This window comes from Leopardus geoffroyi, chromosome D2 (assembly GCF_018350155.1).
Source record: "Leopardus geoffroyi isolate Oge1 chromosome D2, O.geoffroyi_Oge1_pat1.0, whole genome shotgun sequence".
In the NCBI taxonomy this organism is placed as follows: domain Eukaryota; kingdom Metazoa; phylum Chordata; class Mammalia; order Carnivora; family Felidae; genus Leopardus; species Leopardus geoffroyi.
Window position 1 is genome coordinate 87,022,236 of NC_059334.1, and position 15,139 is coordinate 87,037,374.

Genomic DNA, 15,139 nt, shown 5'->3' on the forward strand with positions numbered 1-15,139 from the left:
GGATGTGTAGAGATTGGAACCTTGTCCACTGACGTGGGAACGTCAAACGGTGCAGCCGTGTGGACAGAGGTGTGGCGGGTCCTCAAGATTAAACACAGAATCACCGCACCATCAGGCGATCCCGCTTCCGGGCGCCCCCCCCCGAACTGAAAGTGGGGTCTCAGACAGACACCCCCATGTGCACGGCAGCAGATTCACAGGAGCCCGCAGGTGGAAGGGACCCGAGTGTCCACCGTGGACGAGCGGGTAAACGCAGCGGTCCGTCCACACGGCACGACATCCCCCGGCCTCGCAGGAGGGAGACGCCTGCCACGCGCAGAGGAGCCCCGAGGTCGCGATGCCCGGTGACAGAAGCCGGACGCAAAAGGACAGGCCCGACATGACTCCACCCTCTCGAGGTCCCCGGAGCCATCATGTTCACAGAGGGCAGACAGAGGGGGCAGGGGAGGGGACGGGGACCTGGTGTCTGATGGGGACAGACCTTCCAGGATGGGAGAGTTCTGGGGATGGAGGGTGGGGGTGGCTGCCCGCGGGGCGATAACATGCAGATTTCACATTATGTATATTTTAAATAAAAATACGTATAATAAGCAAAAAGCAAAGTAAAAATAAAATGTACCAAAAAAAAAAAAGGTCAAAGCAGGTCCCTTGGTCAACCCTGGACAGAGCACAACAGGACTAGTCAGATGAGGTAAATGTATGGGCTCGGGAACCATGGGGGGCACCCACACCCGCCACCCCCACCACTGCCCACACAGTCGGGGGAGAGGCAGCCTGGGGGCACCCGTCATGGCCATCTCTGCCCGAACCCTCTAAGCCCTGAAAGTACTTTATAAGCTGACTAGAGGCAAGAATGAATATTGCTTTACGTTCGAACAATAATAAACTAAAATTTTCAGTTGATTATATTGAAACTGCCCCATGTTTATGATCCCAAGACACTTTGAGATCGCAGCCAAACGGACTGACAGATTTTGTGTCCCTTCATGCTGCAGAGCAGACCCGGAGCCCCGAACCCCAGGCCGGGCCCGCTCTGCCCCTTTACACAAGAGGGGGTGCGTGTTTCGTGGTCCCCTTCCGAAAAGGCCTCTATCGAGGGCAGGGAGGAGCTTCTGCACCCAGCCTGAGAACTAAGGGGGACCCCACTTGGACTCCTGAACTAAGAACGTTTATCACAAACAGTGTAACGAATAGGCTGAGGGGCGCCTGGGGGACTCAATGGGTTAGGCCTCCGACTTCGGTCCAGGTCACGATCTCACAGTTCACGAGTTCGAGCCCCGCATCAGGCTCTGTGTTGATAGCTTGGAGCCCGGAGCCTGCTTCGGATTCGGCGTGTGTGTGCCTCTCTCTGACCCTTCCCCACTCACACTCTGTCTCTCTCAAAAATAAATAAACATTAAACTTTTTCAAAAAAAAGAATAGACTGATACCAGCAAGTAGCCTTCTGGGTGGCCTTTGGGTTCTGAGTCCTGGCAGGCGGGTCGACTTCCCAGTAGTTGGCCGCAGAGCAAAGCCACTGCCACAGTGAGGGGGAAAAATGACTCAAGGTTTCTTGGGAAGCTGAGGACAAACGGGGATATCAGTCACACACATCCATATGATAATTGCACCGAGTTTTGTCCTAAACCTACATTCGTGGACATGAAAAGACTTAAGGGGAGCAGGGGAGGACATTGGAGAAAGGATGAACTTGCCAACAGGAAGGCAGTGGTCATGCTGTGGCCATCTGACCTCTGGCTGGCCCTGCGAGGTAACCCAGTTCTCCCAGCATGCACAGCGATGGCCTGCCCCCACATCCTGGGACTCTCCCAGCATGCACAGCAGTGACCTGTCCCCCACATCCCTGGACTCTCCCAGCATGCACAGCGGTGGCCTGCCCCCTCTCTGGGGATTCTCCCAGCATGCACAGCAGTGGCCTGTCCTCTCCATCCTGAGATTCTCCCAGCATGCACAGCGGTGGCCTGCCCCCTCTCCTGGGACTCTCCCAGCATGCACAGCAATGGCCTGCTCCCTCTCCTGGGACTCTCCCAGCATGCACACTGGTGGCCTGCCCCCTCTCCTGGGACTCTCCCAGCATGCACAGCAGTGACCTGTCCCCCATATCCCTGGACTCTCCCACCATGCACAGCGGTGGCCTGCCCCCTCTCCTGGGACTCTCCCAGCATGCACAGCAGTGGCCTGTCCTCTCCATCCTGAGATTCTCCCAGCATGCACAGCGGTGGCCTGCCCCCTCTCTTGGGACTCTCCCAGCATGCACAGCAGAGGCCTGTCCTCTCCATCCTGGGATTCTCCCAGCATGCACAGTGGTGACCTGTGTCCCCCTATCCTGGGATTCTCTCAGCATGCACAGCAATGACCTGTGCCCCCACATCCTTGGACTCTCCCAGCATGCACAGCGATGGCCTGCCCCCACATCCTGGGACTCTCCCAGCAGGCACAGCGATGGCTGTACCCTCCCTGGAGGTGAATATACAGGCCAATTGCCACAGAGGCTCCTTACTTTTCTGCAAAGACGGGGCGAGCCCTAGGCCTGCTGACAGAGCGTGCCACACAAAACTACAGCCACGTGCAGATATTACATCTAAATTCAAATTGGTTCAGGTCAGATAAAACTTTAAATTCGGTTCTTCGGCCACACCAGCCACATTTCAAAGGTTTCATAGCACCATGTGGCTAATGGCCACCATATTTAAGACTGCAAACCTAGAACATTCCATCTTGGCGGGACGTCCTGTTCACAGAGTCCCCTTAGGGGTAAAACTCCGATTCTGACCTCAAGGCTGCGCTCCCCCAGTCTGGGTGGTGAGGCCACCCAGTGGATCAACTGTTTCACACCCAGTCAGTGGCCCTGAAGCAGTGAGCAAGTCCTGAAGCAGGAGGAGGAACTCAAGAGGACTCCCCTTCCTGCCACACGCCCAGTGGGTGTTTCTGGAATATCTGCCAAGGCCTAAGCAGCCGATGGAGCCACAGCCACGCTGGTGTCCCCGGAAAATGGAGGGTAGGTGGCTCAGGAGAGTGGCGTTGTGACCCTGCCGGGGAGCACCTCCGAGCCACAAGTCCACGCTTACTAATTAAAGGCGCAGCATCACCCATTTAGGGCGTGGGGTCGACTTTACACCTCCTAAAGCCTTCCTCACAGCTTTTGTTACTGTGCCAGAACGTTATCTCCGTTGAAATTTTTCTTTTTGCATTCTATTAAAAGTGTTAATAAGCTATATTTAAGACCCAACCGTGCAATTATGTCGAGCAGACTAAATAAATCAACACTGGCTCTGACTCTGTCCAAGGGAAGAAATTGAACTGCTACCAATTTAACAAATATTTTAAAAGTCAGAGCTGGGCGCCTGGGTGGCGCAGTCGGTTGAGCGTCCGACTTCAGCCAGGTCGTGATCTCGCGGTCCGTGAGTTCGAGCCCCGCGTCAGGCTCTGGGCTGATGGCTCAGAGCCTGGAGCCTGTTTCCAATTCTGTGTCTCCCTCTCTCTGTGCCCCTCCCCCGTTCATGCTCTGTCTCTCTCTGTCCCAAAAATAAATAAACGTTGAAAAAAAAAAATTAAAAAAAAAAAAAGAGCTGATGAACATTTGCCTACTGTCCAAAATAAGCATATTTCATTTATGATGATAAACACGTGAGGCCACTACCTGCAAAGCCCTGTGCTGGGGGGTGAGGAAGGCAAGTGGGAGGTGCCATGCTAGACCTGGGGCGGACGTCGGGGCGCAGGAGGGTGAAGCATTTGAGGGGCCCAGGTTTCTCTGACACACGCAAGAGCTCACCTGAGAGCAGAATTTAAAACATGGCCCTCTGGGCGCCTGGGTGGCTCAGTCGGTCAAGCGTCTGACTTCGGCTCAGGTCACCATCTCACAGTCTGTGAGTTCGAGCCCCGTGTCGGGCTCTGTGCTGACGGCTCAGAGCCCAGAGCCTGCTTCGGATTCTGGGTCTCCCTCTCTCTCTGCCCCTCCCCTGCTCATGCACGTGTGCTCACTCCCTCTCTGAAAAACAAACAGTAAAAAAAATAAATTAATAAAGTTCAGAAATTCAAATAAAGTTTTAAAAAATGTTGAGCACGAAACGAGCCCCAAATTCAAGAGAAATGAATCTTCAGGCCTGACAGTAGAATTTTCTGGGAAGCCTATTTGAAATCCATGTATTTAGCGTATCAGATAATTGGGAGATGTTAGAGAAAGGTAGTGAAAATGAATGAATCGTCACTTCGTGGTCTCCCCAGGAACCCCGCCGACGGCACGGAGTGCTCTCGAGCCTCGCATGTCCGTGGCACCAGAGGTTCAGCCCTGCAGCCACAGGCTCACCACTCCTCACCTGCCACATGCAAACTAGGGAGCCGGGTGGGCTGGCCGGAGAGCAGCTCGCAGGGAGCAGGGTGCACGCAGGGACCGTTCCCACCCGGCACAGCGTCCCAACACCTCCTGCGCACCCTGCACCGGGGACACTTGGGGGCCCCAGGGTTCGCAGGCAGGGGCTTACATAGGGGGTCTCCCACACTGACCACAGTGGAAGGGGGAAGCACGGACCCAGCCTGGCCCTCAGGTTGTTCACGGTCTGGAGGAAAACAAGACCGTGTGCCTCGTGTTGGGGTACAATGCTTTTAGTTGTCCAAACGTCTTCCCCGAAGCCCAGCGTCTCCACCTGGGGCCCCCTGACCCCCACCCTCAAGCTGACCCCTGGGGAGCCTCAGAGGCCGTGTCCCTCATCTGTGGACGTGAGCCCCCCAGGTCTTCTCCAGCCCTTCGTGCAGACTGCCGTGGCCCTGGCCGTGAGAAGCCCGGGGCCCGGTGTGTTTGGGGGAGCCCTGGCCCTGGCTTTCCCAGCCCACCGACCGTCAGCCATTCGGTCAGGACACCCGGTGCCCTGATCAGCAGGTCCCCCAGCCAGACACCAGGCTCCCTGTCCCTCTGCTACCCCTGATGCCCTCAGTCCTTCCTGCCTGGCCATGTAAATGGGGGCCCCCCCGTCCATCAGAGAGGCTCCCCGGTGCTTGGCCTCACGCGGGAAGGGGTCCAGAGCCTGACCCCTGTCCGCCCAAAAGGCTCCCAACCTTCATGCTCGGGTGGCTTTGCTGCCACGGGATCCGGGGAGGTGGCCTGCCCAGCCTGGCGGGGGGGGGGGGGGGGGGGGGGGGGCGGGAACCTCCCACCTTGCTCTATTTATGTGACTTCAAGGGCGGGTTATGGGGCCCTTCCCAGAGTGTGGCACCAAATCTCATCAACCAGGAAGGAGGTGAAGAGGCCACCAGTCCCTCATGCAGCTCACACAGCCCACACAGAGGATTACGCGGGTCCAGTCCCAGGAGCTTAGGTGGTGGGCCATCCCTGCGGGGGACCTTTATCCTGAGCAAAGGATGGCCCAGGCGCGGGGGGACACGGTGACAGACAGCCCTAGAAACTGGTTGGAAAGCAGGGCTTGGCCCCTAGTGGTTCCAGTGATGCCCTCGGGCCTGGGCCCCTGGCTGCTCTGAGAAGAGGTCCTGAGGGTCTGTCCCAACCATAACCCCCTGCCCCTGACCCTTCCTGCCCCCTGCCCACCTCCCATCCCCCACTTTACCCCGGACCCTCTCCCCTCCTGCTCCCTGGACCACTCCCCCCCCATCACTGACCATCCCTTCCAACTGCTCCCTGACCCTGTCTCTGTCCAGGAAGACCTGGGCCGAGGGTAAGAACAAGGAGCCCAAGGCTGGGCCCAGTTCGGCGGCAGGGAGGCTCTGGCACCCCCTCCAGGTGAAAGCAGAGCAGCACGAGGCCCGACCCCCCAACCACCTGCCTCCCCGGAAGGACATTCCTCACCGGCTACCCCTGTCTGTTCCTTCGGGGTCTCCTCTGTCCTGGAAATGGGCTTTGTTCCCTCCAGGGCTGCAACTCTAACTGAAACTCCAACCGAATGCAATTTTTCCTAGAAAATGGTGTTTGGATGGTCCCCAGGACCACCCCACCCAGAGCTCCTCATTCACAGGGATGTGGCCGGGCCCCTGCGGCAATGCCGCAAACCTGGGGGCACAGCATGTTTTCTCTCTCTGGGGGGCAGCCCCAGCCTCGATGACAGATGTGAGGCTTCGTCTCTCATCCTGGGCTGTTGGCTTGACCCCGACCCCAGTCCTCCAGACCTGCACGGCCGCCTCCCACATCCGGCGGCTGCTTCGTCCTGCAGCACTGGGCCGTCTGGCCGTCTGCAGAGGTTCTGTGGCCGGTTCCACCTGGGCCCTTGGTTCATGGCACTGTCCCCTCCCCACCCAGCCCTAGGCTCAGTGACAGGTGATTCCCCCCCCCCCCAGGTGACTTTGCAGACTCAGGAAAGGAGGTGGCAAAACCTTCAGGGAGGGGCTGCTGTCCAGGAGCAGGGGTGCGGGGCCCCCTCGTGCCGGGCTCTGGGCTGGGGTCCTGGCCCCGCCCCTGAGGGTGACGCTGAGGGAGCTAGAAGTGGGTCCCCTGCCTGTGGCGGGGAGGCCTGGTGCTCCCTGCTCCCCTCTTTCTTCTTTGTGCTCCCTGAGGCTGGAGAAGGAGGGGCCTGCAGACCCCGCCACATCCTGCCTCCCCTGGAGGGGGGCGGGGTTCAGCCTGGAGTCGGGGAGGGGGCCGGCAGGTCTCATCAGCATCCCGTTTTCCCTGTGATGATGTTGGGAAAGACACTTCCTACCCCGCCTGGTGCCATCACTTCACCTATGAGGGGATCACAGGTGGAGTCCTCCTAAAAAAGTTTGTTTGAAAGGAAATGAGATACACATGTGGCCCCAGATGTAGAACTCTAGAATGATCTAGACTAGGTATGTTTAATTTTTAACATTACGCTTGGTGGTTTTAGGTCACATGCGGTTTGATATGCAAGCATTTATTTTGCTGAACTTGCGTGTGTGGCTGCGTCCTTAATAAACAGCCTGACCTTGAGGTTATGCTGAGACCGAATCCTGGCCAGGACCCCCAGGCCACCACACTGGCTTCACGGGCCACTGGGCCTGGAGCTTGATTTCCAAGGAAGTCAAGGAAGTCAACAACATGCCCCCCCAGGGCGTCCCTGCAGCGTGTCCCTTCCCCGCCTTCCCCGCTGCTCCTGGGACTCCTGGAGGGCAGAGGACTCTTCCCAGGGGAGGGGTCTCCAGTGCAGAGCTGGGCTCCGAGCGCACAGGCACTGAGCTGGTGTTTGAGCTCCGAATCCCACCATCGCTCGTTCACAAGGGGGTCACAGAGCCCCCAGGGACGGCCCCACGTCTGTTCTGCCCAGTGGACCCCTCTGGGGCGAGGAGAAGCCTCGGCTGGAAGGACAGCCCACGAGGACATGGATGTGAGCAGCCCTGAGGGACAGAGGGGTGGCCGCAAGTGGGGCTGGCGCTCCGCTGGGGAAACTGTCCAGGAAGCTGGAGGCCCTCCACTCCTGGCTGCCTCGGAGGGTGGCGATGCCCCTCCCCGGTCCTCCACACCCTCCCACCATCCCAATGCCCCCCTGCTGAGGCCAGATGGAGGGTGTGAAATGTCACAAGTGGACACTACGCAGAGGTGCCCCCCCCATCCTCCCTGGAGACCAGCTCAGCACGGGGGTGGGGGGTCGGCACCCTGGGCCCAGCCAGCCCTGCTTCCGTGCTTTGGCCCCGTGAGACCGTCAGCAACTCCTTTCCCGGCCCGCCGGCAGGGAGCCTTGCGCACGGACGGTGCTGGCCAGGGCACGCCTGCAGGCCAGCCACAGGGCTGGTGCTCGCCCTGTGACACTGTCTGTACACTTCTGGCCTCCAGAACTCTGAGAGATTCCATTTCTGTTGCTTTAAGCCTCCAAGTTTGCGTAATTATTAGAGTAGCCACAGGACAGCAATACACAAACCCATCTGCTTTTTCTGCTTCTTTGTATGTTTTTGGATGCAAGTCCCTTCTCAAATGTTTCTTTTGCACGTATTTTCTAGCAGTCTGTGACTTATCTTTTTCTTCTCCCAAGGCGTTTTTCACAGAGCACTGGTTTTTTAATTGTTATGAAATCCAACGTACACATTTTTCCTTCCCAGATTGTGCCTTGGTGCTGCATCTAAAACCTCACCTGTAGGGGTACCTGGCTGGCCCAGTCAGTGGCGCATGTGACTGTTGGTGGGGTTGTGAGTTCAAGCCCCACATTGAGTATAAAAATAAAAAACTCCCCACCAACCCAAAGTCACCCACATTTTCTGTCATTTTCTACAAGTTTTACAGTTTTGCATTTTACATTTCGTTCTGTGACCCACTTTCGGTTCACTTTCGGGGAGGTGTAAGGTCTGGGTCTAGATTCGCTATTTTGCACGTGGACGCCCAGTGGTTCCAACACCATCTGTTGAAGACGCCATCTTTGCTCCGCTGTGTTACCTTCGCTCCTTTGTCGGATATCAGTCGACTGTACTTATGTGGGTCTTCCTCTGATCCACTGACCCATCTGTCTACCGTTCCACCAACCCCATGCCATCTTGATTACTGTAACTTTACCGTGAGTCTTCAGGGCGGGTAGTATCAGTCCTACAACCTTGTTCTCCTTCAGTGTTGTGTGGGCGATTCTGGGCCTTTGTCTCCTCTCCATATAAACGTTAGCAGCAGGTTGTCGATATCCACAAAATAACTTGCTGGGATTTTGATTGGGATTCTGCTGAATGTCTTCATCAACTTGGGAAGAACCGCCATCTTGACAATATTGAGACTTCCCATCCATGAACATGGGATTCCTCTCCATCCATTTAGTTCTTGTTTGAGTTGACTCATCAGTTTTGTTATTTTCCTCATATAGATCTTGTACATATTTTGTTAGATTTGTACCTAAGTGCTTCTTTTCTCTTTTCTTTTCTTTCCTTCTTTCTTTCTTTCTTTCTTTCTTCCTTTTCTTCCTTTTTTTGTGCTAATGTAAATAGTGTATGTCTTTGATCTCAAATACGACTTGTTCACTGAATGGACAACAATGGCTTTTGTTCTTAACCTTGTATCCTGCAACGTTCCCAAAATGTCTTATTAGTTCCATGAGTTTTGTGTCAATTATGTTGGATTCTCTACATAGACAATCTTGCCATCTGTGAACAAAGACAATTGTGTGTCTTCCTTCCCAAACTGTATGCCTTTGTCTCCTTTTCTTGGCTTACTGCAACCTCAAAGACTCCCAGCATCATGTCAAAAGGGGGTGGTGAGGGGGGACGTCCTTGCTTCTTCCTGACCTGGAGAAAGCATCAAGTTTCTCACAATTGTTGTCACGCAGATGTCCTTTATCAAGCTGGGAAGTTCCACTTATTACACATTTACTGTTATACTAAAAGTCCTTGTCTTTTAAACTGATTTAAAAGTGATTTTCCAGAGTTAGTGGTGGAACAATCTTCAGCAAGCATCGCTCCCCAGTTCGTGCCCTGAAGATGCCCCCTTTCCTATCAATCTGCTCCAGACTTGCCTCACTCCAGGCAGGCCCCACAGCTCTGGCCTTAGAGGACCCTCCTAGGCCACTCCATCCACCCAGGTCCCTCGCCAATGCCGTGATCACTGCCCCCAAACCTCGGTGCTCCTCCACCCCCCATCCCTCCTCACCCCCGCACCCGTGCACCCCCAGTGCCCCGACTCCAGTCCCCTCTGCCACTTGAGCCTTTCCTTTCACCTGGAAAAGTCACCAGGCCATTGAGGAAACAATTTGGATTTACTCAAACCATCTTTTATTTAAAGGAAAAACTGCCTTTTAAAAGTAGATTTTTTAAATAAGTTCTGTACTATCTGCTAGGCATTGTAATACTTCACTAGGCTTATGCTATTTTGGGGGCCCCTTCAACTACAACTAAGGACCTGTGTCCGGCCAGGACTCAGGGCCAGCTCTGCCCTAAGGGAGCCCCACGCCCACCAGGGGTCTCAGGAGGCAATGGAAGGTGGGCCTCCTGGCAGCCCCTGTAGCTCTTTGGGGTCCCCGGAACACCCCCATCCCAGATTCCCCTGACCTGCTTCCTTCCGGTGTGGCTGGCATTCATGCAGATGGCAGGTTGGCACCAGCCTATGTCTCTGGCAGGGGATCTGGGGTCCTCGGACACTTGGCCTCTGTCTTCATTGTTTTATGGCCTCCCCTCATATTTTCTCCACCCCAGATTTGGAGGAGTCCTTCTCCCTTTTACTGGGGACTATTATTTAGAAACCAAAATTCAGGCACAGAGATGCCATTCAGGAGTCTTTGCTTCCGGGTCATTCTGTGGACAGAGCCAGAGAATGTGTGTGTGTGTGTGTGTGTGTGTGTGTGTGTGTGTGTGTGTGTGTGTGTGTAAGACCACAGGCTTAATGATACAATTTGACTTACAGGATTCCATTTAACTTCTTTGGTTTATATTTGTATCTCTTATATCGCAAACCTTCATTGTTATCATCACCCCCAAATGGCTCATTTGCTTTGTCCCATGGGGAGGGGCTGAGTTCCCACTGTTCTCCCTGCAGGGGGGTCAGGAGCAGGGCTGGTGTCCCAGCCACATGGGAAGGGGCCAGCCAGCACTACTGGCTTCTGGGGGGTTGGGGCAGACCATCCCCAGTGGCCCTCGAGGAAGACATTCCCTGCCCGTGGTTTGCCCTGGTGGCCTGGGCCAGACCGGGTCTCTGGGCAGACAATGCCGCCTGTCTCGGAACTGGGCCCAGTTCAGTTCCAACCTTCTCAGCCTCAGCCCCAGGCTTCAGACCGGGCAAGACAGCTCGTGCCTTCTCCTCTTGGAGTCTAGGCTTGATTTTTAAAATTCAAGTAAGAATAAAGGGTGTCTTTCCTCTTAAAAGGCCTTTCCTTTGAGAATGTGGGTCACATTTATCAAAACATCAAATGACAAACACTTTACCAGACATTGGCCACGGGGCCAGCCAGAGGTCTCTGAGCAGAGGCTGTATTTCAAGAGCCACACCCTTGAAACCAGTGGCCAGAGGACGAGCTATGTCTCCCAAAAGGCCAGCCACAAGCCCGGTCCACAGAGACCCATGACGAAGGAGGAGCTGATGGTGGGGGCACAGAGCAGCTCTCAGAGATGCACAGGTGACCTGTCCTCACCTCCACCAGGGCCAAGGTCCAAGGATTCTAGAACAACTCTGGTTTGCACTCATCTGCTGCTCGGCTCTCCTCCAGCTCTGAGGCGGAGACAAAGGGCTCTGTGTTGGATGGTGCCCCACCCAGGTGCTCATCGCCCCAAGGGTCCCGGGGGTCCCCATAAACACACACGTCCGCCCGGTGCTGGGAGCTCGGGGCATGAACTGAGAAGGGCTTCCCATTTCCAGAGTGACAACCACCTCCCTGGAGCACCCCTGGCGGGTTCCCGCAGCACCCTCCTGCTTGTCCCAGCTTTGCCAGCAGAGGGCAGCAGCTGCGAGGGAACGGCGGCCCGGCCCCGGCTCACCCGTGACAGCTACCGCCAGGACAGCTGGCCCCCCCTGACACCCTAGCCCATCCTCCTTGGTCTTCCATTCAGACTCCCACCCTGACGGGGAGGGTTGGCCCAGAACGTGATTTCCCAGCTCTCCAAAGCTCAGTGATAAAAACAGGTCACATACATGTAGACACATGTGACAACACAGAGCTTTCGTCCCTCTAGTGTCCTCCTAATCCCTGGTGGCAGGCAGAGCTGGGACGGTGGCTCCTATCTCAGGGATGAAGAGACAAACTCAGGCTGGGAACCGGGTGCGGTCCTGAGGCTGGGGGAGCAGAGGGGGGATTTGGAACCTTGTGACAGGGGTCTGAGTGCACCTGCTCGCCACCAAGCCCCCAAAACAGGGACCGCCTGGGGCACGCGTTCACCCCAACTGTGTGACTCCAGGAGCTGCCATAACACGTATGCCCCCCGCCCACGTGCATGACCACACACTGGGACGTGTTTTTACAGCTCGGACCTGAACCCCCTCCCGTGAAGTAGCAGGGGTCAGTCTTGGGTCGGGGGATGGGCACCTTCTTGCATTTTGCGTTTGCGTTGACTCTGGAACACTCCATGTGTTTGACTTTTTCGACGTGAGACCCACAACACGCCCCTGCCATGATCCACTCCGTTTGGCAGGGTCCGGTGGCTTGTCTGCCACCCACCCTCCTTAGGCCCAGGGTACTCACAACAAAGGGCTCGTCAGAACAGACCTGAGCTGACGACAGAAGGACAAAAGACAAAGGCGCACATTCTGAGCGAGGCTGGGGTGGGGGGCCCTTCCTTCCTGTCGCCGCAGCATCTAAAAGTCATCGGATCAATCAAGCTGACACCTCCTCCCACGAGAGGTAAGAGACTCACACTGTCAAGGAGGCTTTGAAGCACAAAGATCTTTTTTCAATATACAGAATCCCTAAGTTACTAAGATAAATGGGGGAAGATTTGACATTTATTGCGCATAATTTAAATTCAAATCGGCTCCCAGTAAAGGAAAATTACAAGATATTCTGAACAATGTGCCTTCAGTTCTGATCCTTTTGCTGACGTGAGAGTGCTAAACTGCTTTGGAGCTGCCTTAATTTTTATAATTTAGAGAAAAAAAACATATTGTGGAATATCATGAAATGAACGTTTTTATTTTTGAAATGCAGTTATACCCATCTGTGAATTATTTCTTAAAAAAAAAAAAAAACAAATCGGGCAAGTATTTTCCCACTTTTAAATACCTGATTTAGGGGGCAACTGGGTGGCTCAGTGGGTTAAGCGTCCGACTTTGGCTCAGGTCATGATCTCGCGGTCCATGAGTTCAAGCCCCACGTTCGGCTCTGTACTAACAGCTGGGAGCCTGGACCCTGCTCTGGATTCTGTGTCTCCCTCTCTCTCTGCCCCTCCCCTGCTTGCTCTCTCTCTCAAAAAATAAATAAGCATTTTAAAAAATATTTTGAACACCTGATTTAGAGGTACCCGGGTGGCTCAGTCAGTTGGGCACCTGACTCTTGATCTCAGCTCGGGTCTTGATCTCAGGGTCATGAGTTTGAGACCCACGTTGGGTCTCCATGTGGAGCCTACTTTAAAGGAAAAAAAAAAAAAGAAAAGAGAGAAAGAAACTTCAAATGGTTGACAGTGATCCAAAAAACCAAGAAATACATAGGTGTGGGTGAATGTTGATTTAGAAAGGAAAGATCTTCCCCAAGGGCGTGTGTGGGTTTCCTCCAGGCACCGGCACAGAGATGTGGCGTCTGGTCACCTGGAGGCCCGCGCTGTCACTCTGTTGCCGCTAGAACGCAAAGGGCACAGAAGTCCGAGTGGTGGGAAGTCCCTCTGCCGCCTCTGAGCCTGGATGGAGGCATGGAGGGGCCACACGGGACCTGTGGGTAGCACCGGGTCGGGGGGGGGGACCCCGCTCCCCGCTCACCTCCTCCCTCTCCCGCATCAGAAATGAGGCGAGGTGGCCGTGGGAGCAGAAGTGAGTCCCCGGAGCCCAGGAGGACGTGCTGGGTGGCAGAGCCCAGGCTGATCCTGCCCAGGAGCCTGTCCGACCCCGTCCCCTGCCTCTGCTCAGTGGAATGTCGCAGGATGCACCGTGGCCGTGAGAGTCAGTGGCCCATCGCACGGCCTCACAGGGAGGTTGGTGGGTCGGGTACCTAGGATTAGAGATGAGCTGCTCAGACCCCCCCCAGGATTGCTCCCTAGGGCCCGGCAGACACACCCAGCCTATTCCCGTCGTCTCTTCCCAAGGGCCACCTCTCAAGAATCTCCTGCACTTCAGCCCCAACTCAGGACCTTGGCCTTGGCTTCGCAGAGACCCTGACCTGCCCCCGCCTCCCCTGTCTGTAGCACTGTTGCTCACTATATTCAGGCCCAAAGGTGTCAGCCTGACAGCAAAAGGGGCGAGTGTAAGCAGCCCGGGCTGGCTCGGTGCAGCTGGGAAGGAGAAATGAGCCGGCTGCTCGCAGAGATCTGTGTCACAGAGCGCGATATGGCAGAAAGAGGGACAGGGACATCCTAGGGAACCACCAGAAACATCTGTGCTCCGCTGTCAACCCTCATGGGGACACCAATCGGCCCCCAGTAGAGCTTAGGGTCTGGGTGGGGCCGCCGGGACTGGAGTGCCCTTCACAGTGACCACCGGCCCCAGTTTGGTCACAGGGACTATGTGCCTGATGCTCTGTGTCACGGGCAGCCTGCGACCGGTCAGAAGCCGGGGACTTGGTGTGAGCCCTTGGGAGGGGCCCCTGGCCTCCCACAGCACCTCTGTGACGGGGCCAGTTTCCACCAGCAGTCCAAATCCCAAGGTGCTCGGGTCCGAGGTCTCCGAGGAGGACAGATCTCTGGGCGAGGCTCCGACACAGCTCAGAACAGGGCCCGGTGACACAGTGCGGTGGTCAAGCAGCCCTAATGTCAGCCGGGGGCCTCATTCCCCCGGGGGTCTTGTTACATTTGGCCCGGTCCCCAGTTCCAAGACTGGCAGCCAAGCGGCCCTATGACTGCAGAGTCAGGCCCTCCCGGGTGAGCAGGACAGCCTTGAGGAGCCCGGGGTGCAGGGTCCCCTGGCACACCGTCCTCCCACCACCCGCTGTCCCCATCCGGAAGACCAGGCCAGTGTCGTGCGGGAGGCTCCAGCCTCACCCAGGCCCTGAGAGTCCCCTTCCGCCTCCCCACACTTGTCACTGCCCCCAGAGACACAAACAGCATCCTTGGAGGGTACATGGCACCAGCTGTTAGGGGAAGGTGCCACCGACTGATGACAACGCACGGCTCTCTCCAACGACTTTCTCAATCTAGGTTCATAACATAGCGATTCTCAAGGTGGACAACCTCTCCACTGGACATGGCTGAAACTCGGGCAGGGTGAAGTCCCTTGTGCTCTGCAGACTTTCTAAATCATGTTGGGGGACCCGAGAGCCACCCACAGAGAGTTCTAGAAGGTTCCCAGCCACTGGTACGAGGCCTGTGGCTGCTGTGACACACCGGGGCTGGCTGGGGCGGGGGCTCGCGGCCACAGCCCCACACCCACCCGCCTGCTCTGATTGGAGCCTGAGCGCCGCACACGTGCCATCGCCATCAGGGAGACCACAGACTCAGGGTGCAGGGGACCGGGAGGAGGGCGGGCGAGGGAAGGAGACAGCAAGCCTGAGCACAGGTCACTGCCCGCAGGCGCTTGCGATCGGGACACACTGGCAGCGCGTGAGACGGGAGATGGGCTCTGGCAGGTGCTGCCCGTGGGAGCGCGGTCGGTCCCCCCACCTCCCCGAGTGGTGGCTTCAAAAACACCTTCCGCACAGACAAGCCT